Below are 24,334 nucleotides of genomic sequence, written 5' to 3' on the forward strand. Positions count from 1 at the left end.
ACTACAGAACAACCATCATTCAGAACCACCTGAAATCAAGCTGAATGAAAGTCCTACAACTATGAGATTAAAGGAGGAGTCGTATTGACTGGTAGGAGGGGTGGAGGCAATGGGCTGGCCCCACACCCACATGTGGTGAATAAAAATTAAAAGAACACCTCGGCTGGGAACGTACTCACTGAAGACTGAGGGGTCCCCATCCCATGCCAGGCACCCTGCTGAGGGTTGCAACCAGAAAGAGAAGTCCCCACAACTTCTGGCTGAAAAATCAGTGGGAACTGAGGTTCAGGGAGGCTGAGGCGGCTGGAACCCCAGGCAGCTCCTCTTAAAGGGCCCGCGCACAGACTTATCAGAATCACTCCCTCTCAGCTTGGAGGGGAGACAGCTTGAGGGGCCCAGAGACATACAGGGAAGAACTGAGCTGTTTGGCACTGGAGCAAGGGCTGGAGAGGGGGCTTTCTCCTGAACAGACGTGCTGTCAGAGGCATTTGTTCCTCTGGTGAGACCTTCCCTGGGGAAGCAGGTAGTCACCATATCTTGGACTCTACCAACCTGACTCACACTGTTTTCCTTGCCCTGGTAATTCCCTGAGGCCCTGCCCCACCCAACTATTGGGCCCACCCAAGCTGTTGCCAGTTGCTTAACCATAGGATTGGCCAGTCTTGGATGCTGCTTCACGTTTTTCTAAATTCTTTCAAACAAGCAGTATCTGGTCTCAACTAGCCCTATACCTCTCGTTAAGTAATACATAGAAACAAACACAGGGAGGCAGCCAAAATGAAGAGACAAAGAAACAGGTCCCAAATAAAAGAACAGAACTAAACCCAATGAAAAAACCTAAGCAAAATGGAGATAAGCAACCTAAGAGATGCTGAGTTCAAAACACTGCTTATAAGGATGCTCAGTGAACTTAGTAAGAACCTACACAATTTAGTGAGGGCCTCAAGAGCATAAAAACGGACCAGTCAGAAATGAAGGAGGAACTAACTAAAATAAAGTATAATTTACAAGATTTAAAAATGGCGGTGGAGTGAATGGGAAGTACACAGATCATCTTCCAGGACCAAACTGGAATTACAACTAAAATAAAGACAAATCATCAGGAAAAAGCAACAGAAAAGCAGCTTGCAAGGACCATATAACACTGAACCAATCCTGATAGGATTGCACAGGTGCAAGAGGGGGTCTGGGAGCCCACCAACAGCAGCAGTCTAAGCTGTGAGCAGCGCCCTTTGGGTTAAACTCCCAAGCAGCTCCACAGTGCAGAGCTAGGGCAGATGCTAAAATAGTCACAGCCAGTCACCTTGGGCCAAAGCAGAGAGATGGCATACTGGAATGGAACTCTGTAGGGACACTCGGGATTTGGAGGGTGCTCAGAGCTTTTGATAAGTTGCAGCCACGCAACATGGTAATCATCTTCCTCCTTCCCAGGGCTCTGGGGAGAAGCAGTGGCCCCTCCTTCGAAGATTCAACCCCACCCAGATGGACCATTGAAATGCAAACTGAGGCCCATTAACAACCAGCATCTGCCCCATCCTCGGGAAATGCCCTTACTCTCTGAACACCTCAGGAAGTTTTGCATTTGACTGCAAAACCCAAGGCTCTTCAAGTAACTGCTACTAATAGCCGCCAGCCAAAAAGCTAGAGAATAACTAACATTTACTGGGCTTGCAACTATACCCAGGAAAGTAACATGGGTCCTCCCACACTCATCCAAACCCAGAAGAGGGACTCACAAACAGCAGAACACCAACACCCACGGGAAAAATTTGGCAGGCTCCATAACACACTGAGATAGCCAAAATAGTGAAACAAAGAAACAAGTCCCAAATGAAAGAACAAGAGAACTCTACTGAAGATGAAATAAATGAAATACAGTTAAGCAAGTTAACAGAGCTAGAATTCAGAGCCATGATCTTGATAAAGCCAAACAGCATGTATAAGGACACCAATACCATGAGTAAAGACATAGAAACATTAAAAATTAACCAATTAAAAATTGGAAACCACCAAAAAGAAATAAAGAATGACATAACAGAAATAAAGAACACATTGGAAAGTCTAAACAGAAGAGTAGAAGAAGCTGAGGACCGAATCAGTGAATTAGAAGACAGGGTAGAAGAAAACCAACAAACCAGAAAACCAAAAAAACCAATTGAAAAACAGGAAGACAGCTTAAGAGAACTGTAGAACAACTGAAAACATACTAATATTCACATCATAGGAGTTCCTGAAAAAGAATTAAATGAGCAAGGGTTAGAGAATATATTTAAGAAATAGTGACATAAAACTTCCCTAATTTGGTGAAGGAAGAAGGCATTCAAGTTCAAAATGCACAGATAGCCACAAGTAAAAAGAACCCAAATGGCCCACACCAAGACACATAGTAATTAAAATGTCAAAAATAAAAGACAAAGAGAGAATCCTAAAGTTAGCAAGAGATAAGCAACAGGTTACCTACAAAAGAACTCACATAAGGCTATCAGCTGACTTCTCAACACTACAGGCCAGAAGGAAATGGTATGAAGTAATCAAGGTCATAAAAAAACAAGAATCTGAATCCAAGACTACTCTATCCATCAAAGAAACCATTCAAAATAGAAGGACAAATAGAGAGCTTCCCAGACAAAAAAAAAAAAAAAAAAACAGGCTAAGGGAGTACATTAGCACTAGACCATCACTGCCAGAAATGTTAAAAGAACTGTTGTAATTAGTAGAAGAAATAAAAAGAAAAATATAACCACTCTAAACAAAAAATGGCAATAAATAAGTACATATCAATAATCACCTTAAATGTAAAAGTATTGAATGCTCTGATGAAGACTGAGAGGCTGACTGGATAAGAAAGCATGACTTATATATATGTTGTTAACAAGAGACCCACCTCACAACAAAATACTGACATAGGTTGAAAGTGAAGGGATGGAAAAAAATCTTTCAAGCAAATGGAAAGGAAAAAAGAAAACTAGTGTAGCAATACGCATATGTAATAAAATAGATTGCAAAATGAAGGCCATAACTAGAGACAAAGAAGGCCATTACATAATATTGAAAAGATCCATCCAACAAAAGATATAACCTTGGTAAACATATATGCACCCAATATAGGAGCACCAAGATATATTAAAACTCTTCTGGAGGAATTCAAAAGAGAAATTGACAGCAATATAATCATAGCAAGGGACTTTAACACCCCACTGACATCACTGGATACATCTTCCAGACAAAAAATTTAGCAAAAAAACAGAGACTCTAAATGAAGCACTAGACCAAATGGATTTAATAGATATTTACAGAGAATTACACCCCAAAACTATAGAATTCATATTCTTCTCAAGTGCACATGGGACATTCTCAAAGATAGATCACTTGTTAGGACACAAACTAAGTCTCTACAAGTTCAAGAAGATTGAAATATCGAGCGTCTTCTCAGATAACAATGGCATGAAACTAGAAATCAATTGCAACAAGAACATACAAAGACATTTGAACACATGGAGGCTAAATAGCATGTTATTAAACAATAATGGGCTGCTACGAAAATCAAAGAAGAAATTAAAAACATTCTAGAAACCAACAAAAATGAACACACAAGAACACAAAATCTATGGGATGCAGCAAAAGCAATTCTGAGTGAGAAGTTTATAGCACTACAGGCCTACCTCAAAAAACAAGTAAAATTTCTAATAGACAATCTAACCTCACAACTTAAATAAGTAGAAAGCAAACAAAAAGAAAACCCCAGAGCAAGTAGAAGGAAGGAAATAGTAAAGATCAGAACAGAAATAAATGTCATAGAGAACAACAACAACAAAAAAATCAATTCAAAGGATCAATGAAACAAAGAGCTGGTTTTTCAAAAAGATAAACAAGATTGATGGACCCTTAGCTAGACTCACCAAGAAACAAAGAGAGAGAACCCAAATACACAAAATCAGAAATGAAAGAGGAGAAGTAACAACTGACACCACAGAAATACAAAGGATCATCAACAAATACTATGAACCATTATATGGCAACAAATTCGACAATATAAGCAAAATGGACAAATTTTTATAAACACATAGTCTCCGAAAACTGGACTGGGAAGAGATAAAAAAATTGAACACACCAATAACAACAAAAAAAAATGAAGAAGTAATCAAGACTCTCCCAGCAAACAAAAGCCCCGGCCCAGATGGCTTAATGGGGTAGCATTACTGAACATTCATAGAAAAACTAATACCTATTCTTCTCAAAGTATTTGAAAAAATTCAGGCATAAAAAAAGACTTCCAAACTCATTTTATGAGGCCAGCATTATTCTAATTTAAAACCAGAAAAAGACACTGCAAAAAAAACAAAACAAAACAAAAAAAAACTACAGGCCAGTATCTCTGATGAACATAGGTGCCAAAATTCTGAACAAAATACTAGTATATTGGATGCAGCAATATATCAAAAAAATTATTCACCATGACCAAGTGGGATTCATCCCAGGGATGCAAGGTTGGTTTAATATTCGCAAATCAATAAATGTGATACACCGCAAAAACAAAAGGAAAATTAAAAACCACATGATCATATCAATAGATGCTGAAAAAGCATTTGACAAAATCCAGCATTCTTTTCTGATAAAAACACTCAGTAATGTGGAAATAAAAGGATCATATTTTCACGTAATAAAGGCAATAAATGAAAGACCTATAGCCACCACCATACTCAATTGAAAAAAACTGACAGCATTTTTTTTTTTTTAAGAACAGGAGCAAATCTAGCATGTCTACTTTTGCAACTCTTATTTAACATAGTACTGGAAGTCTTAGCCACAGCAATCAGACATGAAAAAAAAATAAAAGGGATCCAAACCGGAAAGGAGAAAGTACAACTCATTATTTGCAGATGACATAATATTATACATAGAAAACCATAAGGACTCCATCAAAAATCTACCAGACTTAATAAATGAATTTGGCAAAGTAGCAGGATACAAAGTTAACATCAAGAAATTGATATCATTCTTATACATCAATGATGAAGTCACAGAAAGAGAAACTTAAAAAACAGTCCAATTTACCATTGTGGCAAAAAAAATAAGATACCTAGAAATAAAGTTAACCAAAGAAGTAGAGAACCCATTTGCAGAAAAATACAGGACATTAAAAAAAGAGATATAGGAAGATATAAAAAAAAGTGGAAGCACATACCTTGTTCATGGATTGGGAAAATTAACATCATTAAATCTCCATACTACCCAAAGCAATCTACAGATTCAATGCAATCCTTATCAAAATATCAATGACATATTTCACAGAATTAGAATAAATACTTCAAAAGTTCATATGGAACCAAAAAAGACACCGAATATCCACAGCAATCTTGAAAAAGATGAACAAAGTAGGTGGGATCACAATACTGGATATTAGGTTATACTACAAAGCTACTGTAATAAAAAAGCCTGGTACTGGCACAAGAACAGGCATATAGACCAGTGGAACAAAACAGAGAACCAAGAAATGAACCCAAGACATTATGCTCAATTAATATTTGACAAAGGGGGCAAGAGCATACAATGGCGTAAAGACATCCTCTTTAATAAATGGTGTTGGGAAAATTGGACAGCTACATTAAAAAAATAAACTTAGACCATCAACTTACACCATACATAAGAATAAACTCAAAATTGATAAACAACTTAAATGTGACTTGTGAATCCATAAAAATCCTGGAAGAAAATATAGGCAACAAAATTTTGGACATCATGCACAGCAGAATTTTCACTTACACGTGACCTAAGGCAACAGAAACAAAGGAAAAAAATGAGCACATGGAATTACATCAAACGAAAAAGTTTCTGCACAGCAAGAGATACAATCATCAAAATGGAAAGGCACCCCACTATATGGGAGAGCATAATTGTAATGATATATCAGATAAGGGCTTAATTTCCAAAATATATAAAATACTCATACAACTCAACAAAAGGAAGACAAAGAACCCAGTAAAAAAAATGGGCAGAGGAACTAAATAGACACCTCTTCAAACAAGATATACAAATGGCTAAGAGACATATGAAGAAATGCTCAACATCACTAATCATCACAGAGATGTAAATTAAAACAACAATAAGGTATCACCTCACACCTATCTGAATGGCCACCATCAACAAATCATCAAACAACAAGTGTTGGCGAGGGTGTAGAGAAAAGGGGACTCTCGTACACTGCTAGAGGGAATGCAGACTGGTGCAGCCACTGTGGAAAACAATATGATGTTACCTCAAAAAATTAAAAATTGAATTGCCATTTGACCCAGTGATCCCACTTCTGGAAATATACCCTAAGAAGCCTGAAACACCAATCAGAAAGAATATACGTACCCCCATGTTTGTAGCAACTCTATTTACAATAGCTAAGATTTGGAAACAGCCCAAATGTCCATCAGTAGATGAATGGATAATAAAGCAGTAGTACATACACACAATGGAGTACTATGCAGCTGTAAGAAAAAAAAAGATCTCTCTTATTTTTTGAGTTGACATGGAGGGACCTGGAAAGTATTATCCTAAGTGAAACTAGCTAAGCAGAGAAAGACAAATATCACATGATCTTACTTATTTGTGGAATATAATGAACATAACAGTCCAAGGAATATGGTAGACCCAGAGAGGTGGAAGTATGGTACAGACCAACAATCCTCAGAAGAGAGGGTGGTGGGGGGAGGAAAAAGATAAGCCACAGAACTTTTATGCATATACAGATAAACTACAGAGATGGACAACAAAGCCAGGTATGGGGTGGGGGAGATGGGGAGGAGAGTGTCGATGGGGAAAAAAAGGAGAAACATTTGTAACAAAAATAAATTTTAAAAAAAGAAAAACAACATAGATCAACTCTAAAAAAAATTCACATGTATATTCATATGTACATGAATATACATATATTCATATATATATGCATAATCATTGCATTGCAGACACTCAAACATACAGGAATAAAAGATATGATGGTGAATACAAAACAAAAGTGTGATTTACACCGGTTCAATAATAGAGTAGGTAAAGCCAAGAAGCAAACCATCAATTTGTAATATAAGGAAGCAAAAAACACCTGATCAGAACAGCAAAAAGAAAAAATAATTTAAAAATATGAGCATAGTGTAAGGAGCCTCTTGGACAACTTTAAACATGTCAACATTTGCATCTTGGGGGTGCCAGAAAGAGAGGACACAGAACAAGAAATCGAAAATCTATTTGAAACAATAATGGCAGAAAACTTTTCTAACTTGGTGAAAAAAACAAATATACAAATCCAGGAAGCACAGAGAGTCCCAAACAAGATGAACCCAAGAAGGCCCACACCAAGACACATCATCATCAAAATGCAAAAGGTTCAAGACAAAGAGAGAATCTTAAAAGCAGCAACAGAAAAGCAGTTAGTTACCTTCAAGGGAGTTCCCATAAGACTGTCAGCTGATTTCTCAAATGAAACTTTGCAAGCCAGAAGGGAGTGGCAAGAAATGATGAAAAGCAAGAGCCTACAACCAGGATTACTCTATCCTGCAAAACTGTCATTTAGAATTGATGGCCATATAAAAAATTTCCCAGACAAGGAAAAGCTAAAGGAGTTCATCACCATGAAACTATTATTATATGAAATGTTGAAGGGTCTTTTTGAAGAAAAAGATAAAAAATATGAACAAACAAAATGGCAATAAATACATACCTATCAACAATTTCATCTACAAATAAAATGAAGAAGCAAAACAGAAACATTTTCATAGATATAAAGAACATTTTGTTGATTGTCAAATGGGAGGGGGGTTGGGGGAATGGGTGAAAAAATGACGGAATTAAGAAGTACAAATTGGTTGCTAGACTGACAATTCTCAAAGGAAAGGGGTTTGGGGAGTGGAAAGAAATAAACCAAAGAACTTATATGTATATATGCATAACCAATGGACACAGACAACAGTATGAGAAAAGGCAGGAGGGAGGTGGGAGTGGGGAGGAGGGTGTCAATAGGGAAGAATGAAGATCATCTGTAATACATTCAACAATAAAGTTAAATAAATAATAAATAAATAAATAAATAAATAAATAAATAAATAAATAAATGGATTAAATTGGTATAATTTATATATTTTAGAACAGCAAATGTCTAAAGTCATGGAAACTTAGTTGGCCAAAAAGATCTACAATAATCATGAAAATCACTGGAAATGGTTAAACTTAAGTAATTATAGCTTAGTCTTGGCTATAATTTTCATGCCAGCTTCAGTTCTTATTGGAAATAGTTTTCATTGACATCTGTATCCCCAGTTGAGTGGAAGGCACACCAGCTGATATATTTGTTAAATACATTATGATACAAAATTAATGGCATATCTTTGTCACAATTGGTATTGATGTTTTAGGACACTGACTGATGACATAAACTCATGTACATGATTATGGTAAGCAGAAAAATGGCCCCACAAATATGACCATATTCTATTCCTTGGAACCTGTGAATATGTTACCTTGGTAAAAGGAACTTTGCATATGTGATTAAAAGGTAGATAATTTGAGATAGGGTGATAATTCTGGATTGTTTATGTGGGCTTATTATAAGCACAGGGATTCTTAAAAGGGAAAGAAAGAGGCAGGAGAGGCAGGGCAGAAAATGTGATAAGTAAGCAGGTGTTAGATTGATTTAGCCATGAGCCAAGGAATGTGAGCAGACTAAAAGCTGGAAAAGGCAAATAATAGATTCACCCCTAGAACCTCCAAAAGGAATTTGGTGGCACTGACATCTTGATTTTAGTCCCATAGATCCATTTTCAGACTTCTGCCCTCCAAAGATTAAGATAACGCTGTGGTGTTGAAAGCCACTAAGTCTGTTGTAATTTGTTATAGCAATGGCAGGAAACTAATATAATCTATGTGTTTAAAATATTATGCTGAAAAATTTGTTTGAGGTTAAGTTGTCAGAAGGAGCAACCATATCTGCCTTCCAGTTTCCTCTATGTCTTTTTGCAATGAAGTACAAAATGTTAAAATCTGTAACAGGAGTGCAGTACTCATGGGAGGGACTGGATCAACAATATGCAGACATAATTAAAATATTTCTGACAGGTCAAAAATCAAGACAAACTTACTGAAAAATTAATCAGAATAGAAAAAGTTGCAATCTGGTACACAAATATAAGAGGGTCAAAGGAGAGGTGAGAGACAATATTGTGTAAGTTTATGACTTTGGGAAGATATGTTTTGAAAGTGGGAGTAAGGGGACAAAAAACAGGTTAATCAAGTAAGATGTTTGCTATGGTGTAAGTTGCTTGCTCAGCTATCCTTACTTTCTATCTCCCAAGTCAGCTTATCCAGGACTTAAGCCACTGATGTTTTTCTCAAGAAAAAAAAAAAAAAAAAAAACGAAACAAAACTGGATTTTTGTTTTCAGAAATTGCACTCCTAGCAAAAATAAAGTTTTCTAAGATGATATTAGGACTTCAGAGTCATTTCATTTCATTTGAAATTTGCAGGAAAGGGGTGGGAGCAAGAGCATGCCTGTGAGGTTTGGGGGTTTGAAGATGGGTGTTATTTAACCTTGTGTTAAGCACTCTCAACCTTGTGTTAATGAATTCTCAGAATCCTAGCACAAGGGGAAACCTGGCCCGCCCAGTTGTATTGGGTGCTTCATTTGCATGTGAATAAGGGTTTATTATCTTTTGATTTCAAGGTCTCTTCCCATAAAAAGCAAGAGACAAAGCTAGGGTGTATGCAGTAATACCATCTCAAGGAAATCATTTACTTAAATCCACTTGTGACCTGGGGGTACCAATCTGCAAATAAATGGAACTATGTTCAGAGATCTGGAGCATTTGCTACCTTGCAAAGCGCCCTCTCACTCCAAGCAGCATATGCTTGTAGTTTTATTGTGTTGCACTGATCCTGGCAGGCCAAGAGACAATAAGTGGTGACCCTGACATGATTTGGGTATGCAGCAGTAAGATTTCACGTGACCAGCAAGTGGTGATGCAGCAGTGAAATTCGACTGAACCAGCAACATAACAGTATTCAAAAGAAAAGTGGCAATCCAGATCCAAGTTAAACTTCAGTCACTCAAGAAAGAGTATTCTCAAGCCAGTGGTGCCTGGCTCGGGACAGCTGCCAGCATATCTAGTGTCGTGAGGGATTTCCATTTCAGTAAGATAGCATGGGATCGGCATTTACAGCATTACAGCATCTGACTCGACATCAGTCCCAGCAGTTTGGCGGCTCCAACCTCCCCTTCAGAGGAAAGTCCAGAGCCGACCACTCCCACATGGTTGCCAAAGAAGGAAAGTTTTCCTCCCCCTTCTCCACCTTTTGTGGAGAAATTCTTAGCCTCACCATGCTCAGCAATGGAGGGTTGTATTAAAGAGGCCAGGAAAGTGGGCAACCTTGGGGCTTTCCTGGCTATAACACAGACAGGCCAACAACCTGTGCACAAATGTTTGCTTTTTCAGGTTTTTAAAGAATTCGAGCAAAGCATGAAGAAAAATGGTTCTCAGAGTCCATTACGAGAGAAGTGTTGGAGGGAATAGCTGTTAGTTATCTGATGACTCCCTGGGATTGGACAGCACTAGCAAAAACTGTGTTGACACTGGCCCAATTCACCATGTAGAAATTAGAGTATCAGGAGAGAACCACACAAAAGTCACTGGAAAATTTTGGAACAGAAATTTCTATTGGACTAGATATGTTACTAGGACAAGGAAGCTATTTGGATTCCCAAATACAGGCAAGGCAAGATGCTAGATTGTTTCATCAGGCCTCAGATATAGCTACTAAAGCTTGGCGAAGGATTCAAAAGTCTGGAGGAAAAGACAGGCTGTTATGCTACCATTAGGCAGGAAGCACAGGAATCTTATGTGTCTTTCATTGATTGGTTGCAAGTGGCCATAAGTAAACAGATAGATAATGCAGAAGCAACTGAAACATTGCTATTACAATTGGCCTATGAGAATGCTAATGCAGATTGTCAGGCTGTGCTTGCTCCATTGAAGGGAAAAACCTCGTGTATAGGAGAATACATAAAGGCATGTCAAAATTTAGGCACAGAAATGCATTGGTCCAGAGCTTTAGCAGCTGCTCTTGAGACATTGCCAATAAGAGAATTCAATAAAAAACAACAATGGTCCAAATTGTGTTTTAATTGTGGCAAACCAGGACATTTTCAAAAGGACTGTAAAAAAGAAAAGGCCAGAACTAGTGGCCTTCTTATGAAGCCTTGTCTTAGATGTGACAAAGAGCTGCATTGGGCCAGTCAGTGTAAGTCTAAATATGGAAAACATGGAAATCCCTTGTTGAAATAGGAAGAAGGGTACAAGACCCAGTGCCCAGACAGCTCCCTGGGTCCCACAGCCTCAGGCTTTTTTCAGTCAATCAAATGGAGGGTTGGAGACCTCCAAGCTTCCACAGCAGGAAGTGACAGCCTGGATCTTCTCACCACCACAGAATTAACCCTTAAGGAGTCTGATGATATTTGATTAGTGCCTACAGGAGTGTTTGGCCCCTTGCTGGAGGGGAACGTAGGTTTAGTGATTGGAAGATCTAATTTAACAATGAAAGAATTACAGGTGATGCCAGGGGTAATTGACTCCGATTTTGAAGGAAACATTAAAGTAACATTTAAGGCTGTGGGCTTTCATGCATTAATCCTGAGAACCCAAATAGTTCAACTTCTTTTGTTACCCTACTAGGTTCCTGGAACCAACTCCACAGTTAGAGGCAATGCAGGGTTTGGGAGCACTGGTCAGTGTGATGTTCTCTGGACTGCAACTATTAACACCAAAATGCCCTTGCTCTCCGTTAATATACAAGGGCAACTATTTTCAGGATTCGTGAATACAGGGGTAGACATTTCTATAAAAACAACATGGGAATGGCCTAAAGAATGGCCTAAAGCCTCAGTACCCCCTAATAATTACAGGAGTGGGAGGAACTCAAGCTCCTCAACAAAGTACTTGCTCACTTTCCTGTACATTTCCAGATGGACAAAAATAATGGATTCCACCTTATGTCATGGAGTCTCCCCTAAATTTGGGGGGAAGGGATCTTCTCTCTCAATGGGGAATAATTATTAAAACCCAGCCTTTTGGCTAGGGCTCACTGGTAAAATTCCCCTCCTTTCATTGGCCTGGAAGACAGCAGAGCCAGTATGGGTTAATTAGTGGCCCTTAGAAGGGGAAAATTTGTTACATGCAAACAGATTAGTGAAAGAGCAATTAGAAGCAGGTCATATAGAACCTTCAGTCAGTCCCTGGAACACTCCCACTTTTGTTTCAAAAAAGTGTGGAAAATGGAGATTACTACATGACTTGAGGGCAATCAATGCTATTATAAAATTCATAGGAGCATTACAACCTGAGCTCCCCAGGCCTACTATGATTCCTGAAAAATGGCATGTGATTGTTATAGATCTTAAAGATTGTTTTTTCACTATCTCTTTGGTTCTTACAGATAGAGAGATATTCACTTTTTCTGTTTCCTCCATTAACAATAGTAAACCTATGCAATGGTTTCAATGGAAGGTACTACCCCAAGGAATAATAAATAGTCCAACAATTTGTCAATACTATGTTCATCATGCTATTGAGCCAGTGAGGAAATTATTTTTTGCCATTTATTTTTACCTTTATACGGATGATATTTTATTGGCTGCCTCTACCCCAAAAGAATTAAATCAGGCCTATGTAATGCTTCAGGAGACTTTAAAAGAGGCAGGATTACAAATTGCTCCAGACAGGGTACAGCAATTAGAACCTTGGCAATACTTAGGGTGGATATTAGGGACAAGAACTATTCACCCCAAGAAATTTACCATTTCAGTCAAAGTGACTACTTTAAATGAATTACAAAAATTACTGGGAGCCATTAATTGGCTTCAACCTATGCTTGGTATCTCTACTCAACAGTTAACTCATTTATTTAATACTCTCAAGGATGATCCAGCACTAAATTCACCTAGAACTCTATCTATAGAGGTGCAACAGGAACTTAAAGAAGTAACTAGTCAAATACAAACCAGACAAGCTCATGTCGGTCATTAAAAGACCCTATTAGACTATCTGTTTATCAAACTGCACCATACCCTATAGCATTAATAGGACAATTAACACCTGAAATAAAATATCTTAAATGGATCTTTCCCTGTTTAAAACTGTAACTCCATTTGTGGAACAGTTAGCAAATCTTATAGCCAAATGTAGAAATAGAACCCAAGAGCTGACAGAGTATGACCCTCATATTCTACATTTGCCTCTTACTCGGGAACAATTTACCACTTTGATTTCTCAGGCAATAGACTTTCAAAAAGCTCTAGCAGATTTCATTGGAGAAATTAATTACTCTCTTCCAGCAAATAAGTTATTGAAAAATATTCCTCAGTTATACCTTAACTTGGTGCAAAAAATCATTAATACCTCATTACCTGGGGCTAGAACTATATTTATTAATGGATCAGGCAAATCTCACAAAGCAGGAGTAGCCTGGAAAGAAAATGAGAAATGGAAAAATATCAGCAGCCTTGAGCCTGGGTCAACTCAGTGTGTTGAATTACGGGCTGCAATATTAGCCCCTCAACATTTTACAGAAGAGCCCTTAAATGTAGTTAGTGATTCACAGCATGTAGTTAAAGTGTTATAAAGAATAGAACAAGCCTTTATTAAGCCTTTAACTGATCAACATCTATTAACCTTATTTTTATCTCTCCAAGCTTTAATAGACCAATGGAATCATCCTATTTTTATAACCCACATTCAATCTCATTTTATACTCCCCGGAACTTTAACACAAGGAAAGCAACAGGCAGATGCCATTGTAGCAACAACCCTTGCTTTTCGGTAAGCAGAGTGTTCGCATGCTTTTTTTCACCGAAATGCTCGTGCACTCTTGAAAACCTTTTATTTGACCCTCTTTCAAGTTCAAAGTATTATTAAGACCTGCCCAGATTGCCAACTTTCTGGAGGGACTTCAATATCAGCCAGAGTCAATCCTCAGGGTTTATCCCCAAATGCCTTATGGCAAACAGATGTAACACATATTCCATCATTTGGTTGATTTCAATGGGAACATGTTACTATAGATACCCATTCCAATTGTCTACATGCAACCGCTGCTACCACGAAAAAAACCAAAGACGTTGAGCATCACTGGCTGTCCTGTTTTGCACATATGGGGGTGCCACTGGAAATTAAAACAGATAATGGGCCAGCCTATACATCTCAAAGCATTAAATTATTTCTCCAACAAGGGAGCATTAGCCATAAAACTGGCATCCCCTATAACCCTACAGGACTAACTATTTTGAATGTGCTCATGCTACTTTAAAAATTTTAATTACAAAACAAAAAGGGGGGAGGATGGGAGAACCTCCTGTAAATCAGCTTTATTTGGCAATCTATACCTTAAATTTTTTTCAATCAAGATCACTTTGGCACTACAGCTGCAGAGCGACATTTTCAACAAAAGGCTTCTGCCACAGGGCCCAGGCCTTTAGTCTGGGACAAAGATCCACTGCAAGGGCCTGAATGGCAAGGTCCTGCAGAGTTACTGGCTTGGGGGCAGGGGTATGCTTGTATTTTGTCTCGTACAGGTCCCAAGTGGCTGGCAGCGCAGTGGATAAAACCTTACCGTGAACAGGAAGGACCTGCCCTTCAACCTGACTCCTCAAATGACACAGCTGACCTTGGACACTGATCATAAAACTCATACTTGGTCCCAGATTTGGTCCCAGGGCCTCTTTCAAACCCTTTCTATGGTTACCTGGGGAAGCCTTAAGCACTTGCAACAATGTTCTGAGGAAAAGCTAACTAGAATGGGGGCTTCTTTTACCCCAGAAAATATTTTTTGGCTTATTTATCTAAAATCTTCACCCAATTTAGGGTAGGTATTTTATGCTGTTTACCTACATTATTAAACCCCGCAGCAGCAGATGCAACAATTGGAGGACCCAGCGAGATTCCCTGATGTTTTGCTACACCAAGGGCTAGATGCCTAGGAGGAGCTGCCTATCCCTCCTGATCCAACCACGGGACCCCTATATATCTGAGGGAAAGTGCCCTCTGAGTTCCAGGGCCCTGAAGATCCTACTTGGGTTTCCAACAAACGGCCAGATGCAAAGACGTCTCCAAAAAAGATGAAAGGAGACCTGGGAAAAGCCTCTGGAGGTATATTCTGGGTGACCAGTCTGTCTGGATCACAGTAAGAGCCGAATGCGTGAAGCCTCTCCTCTCCTGGGAACTCCCCTAAGACGTTAGGTGGGGTTCAAATCTGGCAAATTCTCTTTATTCAGATCTGCCATGGGAGTGGAAGGGGAGACTAATCACCTCCCAAGCATCATAGGCGCCGCTCAGGATAGGGAATTTCTGGAAGGAAATTCAAACAGTGTGTGAGTGTGACTGTGTGAATGTAATTGTGTATGAGTGGCCGTGCTCCACGATGTTTGTAAGCAAAAGTTTCTGTCTTGTGTGTCTTCCCTTGTTTTTGTCCTCATCTGCCTCCCTGCTGTGTCTCCCTCAACTTTGTTACCATTAGTCTAATTATAGTTAGCAGCCCTAATGCCCGGAAGACCTCATCTGGTTACATTTTGAAACTTCATTTGAGGAAGGTTCTGATTAGGGAACAAATACTGCAGTGGGCCCCAAACTGGGCCCCAAGAGAAACCTGGGCAAAGATAGGACAATGCCTGCGAGGCAGAGATACAGCATAAGGCCTGAACAAGTTTCTGGCACAAACATTTACTCTTTGGCCCCTAGTTAGAGTTTGCCTTGATCCTGTGCAGGAGGCTAACAAGGTGAGGAAGCCAGGTGTAGTGAAGGACTTGAGGAAAGCCGAGAAAGGCTATGAGTCCTTAGAGACTCCCCACCATCTTCCATTACAGCTCTGATTAATATTTGTGCTTTGAAGGCTGGAAAGAGCTCCCAACAACAACAACAAAAAATTTGCTAGACCATGCATCCATCAGACAAGGACCTGAAGAGCCATATCAAGATTTTGTAGCTCAATTGCTACAGGCAGTTACCAAAATAATTAGTGATTCAAGGGTCATCCCAGCTGGTGGGCTGCTCTGTGTGTCCTGCTTGGTGCTGCACTTTGGGACTGGGGTTGGTGTGGAGAGCCCCTCATCTTGGGAAATGGGGGCGGTGGGCAGGTGGACAGACAGGCACTCACCTGGTGTCCACAGGGCTCCCTGGGGAGGGTGGTCAGGCCATAAAAGGGGTGTGTTTCTTTGGTGCCAGCCTGAGCGGCTTGTCTGTTTGCAGCCCCAGATTTGGCAGTAGCAAGTTTCTAACAGGCTTCTCTGAACTTTGGAAAATCAAAAATAGGGATCCCACGGCACAAAGTGCTCTTAGAGAATTAAAAACACTCTGCCCCACATGTGCTCCCCTTTCCTGCATCTTTTTGTAAACCTGGGGTCAGAGGATATTCTCTCATCTCTCTGCCCATGGTGGGACCCAAATACTGCCGGGGGGACTTTGGACACTTTTCATTGTGTTCTCCTATTTGACCTATTGGCACAATTGGCTAAAATAGAAAAGGTGGTAGTAGCAGCCTGAAAGGAACAGGGTGCACAGAATAGGATCACCCTAGGAAGAGTCGAGATGGCAGGCCTAAATCCTGATTAGGGATAGAAAAGACTAGGGCAAAGTCAGGTGCACAGGAACAAAGTAAAGTTTTTAACTTAGAATAATGACAGGACCAGGGCTCCTTCTAACTGAGCCCACGGGAGCCAAGAATAACAAGACAGTAGGGGACATACTAGTTAGTTTCCTGACCAAGCCAATGGGCCCCTAACCTATCCCTGGACCTCAAAGAGGACTATGGACCATGGGAGAAATACTGTGACTCATTCGTTTCTGGTCATGCCCAAGTGCCCATATCTCCTACTCAGATGTGATCTTCTCTAGTGACTGTTCAATTGCTGACACTGCCACTCCAGGCCAGCCCCACATCAAGTTCTATGAGACTTTGGCCATCAATCCTGCCAGCCTGCCTAAATCATGTATGCTGGGGCAGCAGCAATAACTCTGGACCATGTCATTTGGTCTCAGTCATTGAGTAGGGGAACTTCAGCCCAATGGCCTGAACTCATAGCCCTAATCCAGGCTCTCTGATGGGGCAAGGAAAATCTGCTACAGTCCAGAATTAATGGATGATGGGCACTGCCTGATGGGAGGTTGATAATCCCAGAGGCTCCTGGTCAGACTTTAGTCAACCAGCTGCACCAGACTACCCACTTAGGTTACACCAAGCTTACTGAACTTCTGAGAGGCAGATAATGTCCAGTAAGGTCACAGGGAAAGGGAGAAGGCATAGAGAAGCCAGAATGTGTGGATCTGAGTAGGGAGGAGGAAAAGGAAAACTGGGCATTGGGGAGACCGCAGATAGATTGAGCAAGCTCTCAGGTTTACATCAGGGAAAGCACAAGAAAAGTCACAGAGGGTCTATGCAAGATGAAGAAAGATTAAGGCAAGAAGACAGGACTTTAAAGGAAACCTTAAACAAATTTACTTTAAAAACTGGTGAAAACTAAACCACTCTGCTCCCCCTTGCCCTCTTACAGTTCTTGCAGGCCCTGCAGTCCACCCTGAAAGCTGTCCACAAACTCATCTGTGATGCCCTGCCTGTGCCCACCTTGGACCCTATACACCCATTCCAGCCTGGGGACTCAAGATGGTTCTCTGAGGACTCTGGTAAATGGTATCCTCTATGCAGAAGACCAAAAAATGAGGGATGACACTCCTGACCACCTCAGCCATGGCAATCCCACAATTTCAAGAAAACCAAAAGGGGGGAGATGCGGTGCTGGGGAGTTGGAAGATGGACATTTTTTAACCTTGTGTTAAGCACTCTCAATCTTGTGTTAATGCATTATTGGAATTCTAGCCCAGCTGTATTGGGTGCTTCATTTGCATGTGAATAAGCGTTTGTTATCTTTTGGCTTTGAGGTCTCTTCTTGTAAAAAACAATACAAAGCTAGGGAGTATGCAGTAATGCCATCTCAAGGAAATAATTTACTTAAATCCACTTGTGACCTGGGGGTACCAATATGCAAATAAATAGGACTATATCCAGAGATCTGGAGCATTTACTACCTTGCAAAGGTCACCCTCACTCCAAGCAGCATGTACTTCTAGTTTTATTGCATTGCACCAATCCCAGCAGGCCGAGAGACAGCACATGCCCACTTCTGGTCTTCTCATACATGTACCAAAGACTGCCTGCAATCTCAGCTCCCCCATGTACATCCACCTGCCAGTCAGCTTTGTTGCTAAGGAGAAACTAAGCCTCATAACATAATGAGAGGAAAACCCCAACGCCTACATATACTGATTGACGTTAACACAGTATTAAAGTATTTCTGACAGATTAAAAAGTGAGGCATACATATTGAAAAATTAAACCAAATAGAAGAGCTGTGATCCAAATTTTTTGTTTTTAAATATTAACAAAAGCCAAGCATGCTGGATCTTAGAGGAAATAATATTTCAGATAGCAAGAAGAAAACTACATACATTTTTGCATATATTAAATATATATCCTCAGGTTTGATAAGTTATTAAATCTATAAAATATAAACAGAAAAAGTTTGCTGTAAAAAAATACCAAGAATGCAACAAAAATGTAAAGATTTTGAAAATAAGATTTATAATTGTAATAATTATAAATTATAATTATCACTGTTGGAGTGATAGGAAAAGAGCATTTTTAAAACTCAAAAAAAAAGAGAAATGGTCAAGAAAAAGAACATTAAATTAACAAAATGATTGAAAAGATAAAATTTTTAAATTAGAAGTGAAGAAATTATCCCCTTAAATATTGGAAGAATCTTTCAAGTTAAACAGGATTAGCAAGTGCCTAGAGAGGTAAATAACAGAAATATAAACCTGGACACAGCCTCATGAAATGTCAGTAAACCAAACAAAAAAAATCTAAAAGTATTTACATTGGTGGCAATAAAAGAGAGGAGATTCCTACTGGCATCATACATTTCTGGAGTTTACTTACAAGAAGTTTTAGACATGATACCAGACACAAGGAGTCTATTACTGCCTGTCACACTAAGCCAATAAGCAGACACAAAGTTGAATCTTGAATGAGCAAAAGTTCAGGCAATAGGAAAGAGCAGTAAGTATAGCATCTTGAAAAACTGCTCTGACATTTTACTTCAAACAAGCTTTTATATAGCATTAGTGGGTGGAAAAACATCTCAAGTTAGTGAGTTCCCAGGGTCTGCCTTCTTTCATTGTCCTTGCAAAGATTAGCTCCAGAACACTGTCTCACTTCAGATAGGTTCTGTCCTTGATCTGGGCTCTGGGCTGCCTTATCTTCAGGGCCTGTTCTCTTTCTTGTAACATATCCTTCGGTTTCCCATGGTCTATAAGAAAATCTTTCTTTTATAGTGAGTAGCTATTAAACAACTGTGATTCTATTTCTATTATGTGTCCCACCCCTATTCAAATGATTATATACAAATATTATAAATTTACAGCCGGAAATAGCTTTTAGGAACATTTAAATCAATTCAAAAATTTTCTAAGCAACTGATACTAGTATGCTGGAGGTAAATACTTCTCCATAACATTTGGCCTCATCTCTCTTCACTTCTTCTCAATCTGCTTCTGCTACAATCTTGTCTCCAACTAGAATGTTGCCTCTTGCTTACCATCTTGCTCTGTTCTTCTGGACAAGTCCGGAAGACTTGACCTTGGGTTACTCAGCAGATTCCTGTTCCCCTTGTGGACTCTGGCTCAGTTTCACATGCTGACCTTCCCCACAGTGAATCCCTTTTGAAAGCACACAGCTTATCATATCCTGCCACCCCAATAACCAACTAGAAAGTCCTTTGCAACAGAGAGAAAGGAAAGTCTTTTGTTTTTTGTTTTCTGCTTGAAATGACCAAATTAATTTAACCTTTCAGGTGGATTTAACAATTTCTTTTGTTGTTGTTGTTGGGGAGCAGGTTTTTATTGTTCTTCTTGTTTTTATTTAGTTTATTCCCTCAATTATTGAAACAATATACAATGTTTCCCCATTCTACCTCTGTCGATTTTTTTTAGTCATTCAAAGTTTGCTCACTATTAAATATATTTCTGAGCCATCTGCAGCTATAATTCACAGCCCATGTATGTTCAGATCAGCAAAACGTATTTTAGTAGAGATAAGTTGAATGATCATGGATTAAAAAAATGACACTAATGGAAATGCTCAAAATGAAAGATTCATTGCCTGTTTAATTGACAAAAGTTACAGCCATATTGAAAATTAGGCATGCACTCTGCACAAGGCTACAAAGCCTAAAGAGGTTTTCATCCTGAAATGGTTACTAAGAAAATATTACATGATTTTTAGAAATGGAACCACTCAAGAGCATAGTTAAGAAGCTGGTGTGACAATTTCTATGTGCAGTTTATGTGTAACCACAGCAGCCACTTCTTACTGTAGATGAGGAGGTGGTAGAGACCTCCCAAAAACAGTCTCTGATTGGGCCTGAAGCTTAAAATTAATGTTTACCCATGTTTTTCACAACACTTTAATTTCAACATTGATTGAGTTTATTGAAAAGCTCCCACTGGCCATTTTAAGTATTAAGTTAAATTGCAAGTTCCTATTGGTGTTACTGAAACCTACAACAAGAAGGCACCCTTGGTTTTTCAGAGAGCCAATGACCCTGTCTACAACTGGTTGCTTAAACTCTTGGCAAACAGCCATAGGATTTCTGAAATCAACCGCTTTTCTGGACTGTTTTCATTGAATTAAAAAAAAAAAGCTTCATAGAAAGTAATTACAAAGTCTCTACATTAATTCCAGTAATTATATGTGACTGCACCTATTATTATTAGCATCTGTTCTTTTCCTCATTACTAGAGGAGAGGGGAGCTCCACATTAGAGTTTATGCCTAGCTGGTCATGAATTATTTAAATCAAATAAATGGACATAATATAAATGTATTAGATTTTAACAACTTGGAAAAAATTAAAATTTTTGTTTTGAGTGGAAAGAGATACTAATTTCATAATGGAAGTAAAGTTGTGTGATCAGATCAAAGAACACTAAAATGACAAAATACCATTTGCTCGTGCAAGTATTAAAAAAAAAAAAAGATTAAACTAGCACTGAAATAGCAGGAATTCAGTGACCAGTAGAACTGAATTGTCTTTCCTAAATTGCTTCCACCTTAATGTAAAAAAAAAATGCACTCTGGAGAAAAAAGTATGCGGTGTCTTCCATTTACTCTCTGTGTGGTGTTTAATTGTGTCTTTACTAATGCCCATGTATAAGATTAGCAACCAGTTATTACCAGTTTAGGATAAAAATGACCAAAAAAGGATTTAGAATATTTCTTTTTTTTTAAGTTTTTAAATTTATCTTAAATGTTTTTATTGATTTTTAAGAGAGAGAGACGAAAAGAGAAATAGAAACATCCACGTGAGAGAGAAACATTGATCGGCTGCCTTCTGCACACCCCCTACTGGGGATTGAGCCAGCAACCTGGGCATATGCCCTGATAAGAATCAAACTGGGACCTCTCAGTCCATGGGATTACACTCACTCCACTAAGCCACACCAGCCAGGCTCGAAGATTTCTTTCTATAGCCCTTTGATGAAAATTGTGTATTAAATTAATATCTAGAAAGTGATTGTTTCTTTTTGTGACATCCATAAGTCCAGTATGGAGGAGCAGAAGCAAATTATTTAATATTTAAGAAATATTTATTTACTATTTATTCCCTTCTGTCTTCAAACTATTTATTTATTTATTTATTTATTTACTTATTTACTTATTTTGTTGTTGTTGTTAATCCTCACCCAAGGATACTTTTTCCATTGATTTTTAGAGAGAGTGAAAGAAAGAGGTGTGGAGAAGTAGAGAGAAACATTTACATGAGAGAAATGCAACAATTGGTTGCCTCCAGTGCCAGGCTACGAAGCTACAACTCAGTACCCTCAACCAGAAATCAAATCTTTAGGTGCCTGGGCCAATGCTCTAACCACTGAGCAAGGGCCTGTCTTCAAACTATTTAAAATTAGAGAGTTCACCATGATATTCTCATAGGTTTACAATAAAAGGTTAATAATTGCACTCATTATAACTGTTTACTCTTTGCTATTATCCCTAGTTTCTACATGCTTTTCCAGGGACATTAACCAAACTCCCATCTAGGAAAGTAGACATGAGTCTTTAACAACACCAATCATTACATCCCATACCCTAACTATGATATTGGCTTCAGCAATGAAAATGTGATTAAGTTGGTCCAACTTAAATGTAGCATATAGCCTCTACTCACAATTCTAACATACATATACTCCCCAGTCAAGATGACATAATGGAAAGATCACTATAGCCATTTCATAAAATGAACGCCAGCCTAAGGATGAAGTCATACATGGAGAGAGCAGAGTACTGGAGATCCCATGGAGCAACTGAGATGAAGCCTGGATTAAGCCAGTCCTGGATCCCATCACTTTCCTGTCTGAATGTGTGTGTGTGTTTGTGTGTGTGTGTGAACTCTTTGATCAGTTTGAGTTGGGTTATATTTCTGTAATCAAGAGTCTTGACTACTATAGTATTCAAAAGAGTTTATTTATCTTTAAATAAAACAATTTAAAGTCAAAAGTATTTGCTTAACAAATACTCTATGCAGCACTAATTCTCAGTCAGAGCACCATGGTACAATGATGAAGTCCAAGCTTTCACAGTCACATCAATAAATTTCAGTTAATACATAATATGTATTTTTGGTAAAACTGAGTATATTCATTTTTTGAATGAAACTTAAAACAACACTAATGTAGTAGATAGATGATATTACATCTAGGCTTAGTCAGTTGTCTTAATCAGGATTTGAATTTGAATCAGGTCTTATTATAGTTAAATTTAGGAAATCTAAACAGGAATAACTATTAAAAGCACTTATGTCTTTTTTCCCCATTAATACTAAAGCCTTTTCCAAATAGCATAATGAACCTGTTATAACCCAGTAATTCTCCATCTGCTAGAAGAAGGAACCTCTCCTGGGTTCCTTGAACCCGAGTTGTTTTTGCAAAAATTCTTGAAGAGGAAGGTTTGCATCAGCCATGACCATGAGCTTAACTAATCAGGAGATGCCAGACGGGACAATGAGGCATTCAAGGCTAGGGTCTAATAAATGTTAAGAAATATAAAATAAACAACTTATGCAGTTACTAACTGCTGATATCTGCTTCTGTACACATAGCTTGCTTGCTCTGCTAAACTCTTGAATAACCCCTGTCCTATATAAGCAACCCTCCCCCTGAGCTCGGGGCTGCAGTTCTTCTCTGTGTAGGTTGGCTGCAGTCCCTGCGCAGGTAATAAAGCTCCTAATATTCAAAATTACTTGATGTCTGAGTGAGGATGACTCTCCTGGGTTACAGCAAACCTTAGAAATACGTTTCTACTGATGAAATTAGTGACTTGTTGATCATGATAATGAATATTAGCAATGGTTTTTCGATAAAATTAATATTACAGTCCCTCACCACTTTGTGCTTCAACTTTCCTGGCTTCACTCTATCGCCACAATATATTTTTCAAATATATTCATTAAAAATTGATCAAGGACTTCCGGTCAAGATGGCAATGTAGGTAAACATGGTATTGCATCCTCCCACAACCACATCAAAGTTACAATTTAACTGCAGAACAACCATCATTTAAAACTGCCTGAAATCAAGCTGAATGTAAGTCCTACAACTAGGGAATTAAAGCATCAGCCACATCCAGACTGGTAGGAGGGGCAGAGGCGAAGGAACTGGTCCCACACCCACATGTGGAGGATAAAAATCAGGAGGATACCTCGGCTGGGAAAGTCCTCCCTGAGGACTGAGGGGTCCCTGTCCCACACCAGGCACCCCACTCAGGGATCCAGTGCCAGGAAGAGAAGTCCCCATAACTTCTGGCTGTAAAAAACAGTGGGAACTTAGGCTCAGGGAGCCTGAGGTAGCTGGAACCCCAGGCAGCTCGTCTTAAAGGGCGTGTGCACGTACTTATTAGACACACTCCCTCTCAGCGTGGAGGGGAGGCAGCCCGAGGGGTGCCAGAGACACACAGGGAAGAACTGAGCTGTTTGGCACTGGAGCAAGAGCTGGGGAGGGGGGTTTCTCTGGAACAAATGTGCTGTCAGAGGCCTTTGTTCCTTTGGTGAGCCCTTCCCTGGGGCAGCAGACAGTCGCCATATCTGGGACTCCAGCAACCTGGCTCACACTGGTAGCCCCGCCCTGGGCTAAAATAATTAGAAATAACTCATTTTTGCATAATATTCTCACAAAATTTGATATTAAATAGTTTTGTGTCCGGCCAGTGGA

Source organism: Molossus molossus, unplaced genomic scaffold, assembly GCF_014108415.1.
Source record: "Molossus molossus isolate mMolMol1 unplaced genomic scaffold, mMolMol1.p scaffold_m16_p_5, whole genome shotgun sequence".
Taxonomy (NCBI): domain Eukaryota; kingdom Metazoa; phylum Chordata; class Mammalia; order Chiroptera; family Molossidae; genus Molossus; species Molossus molossus.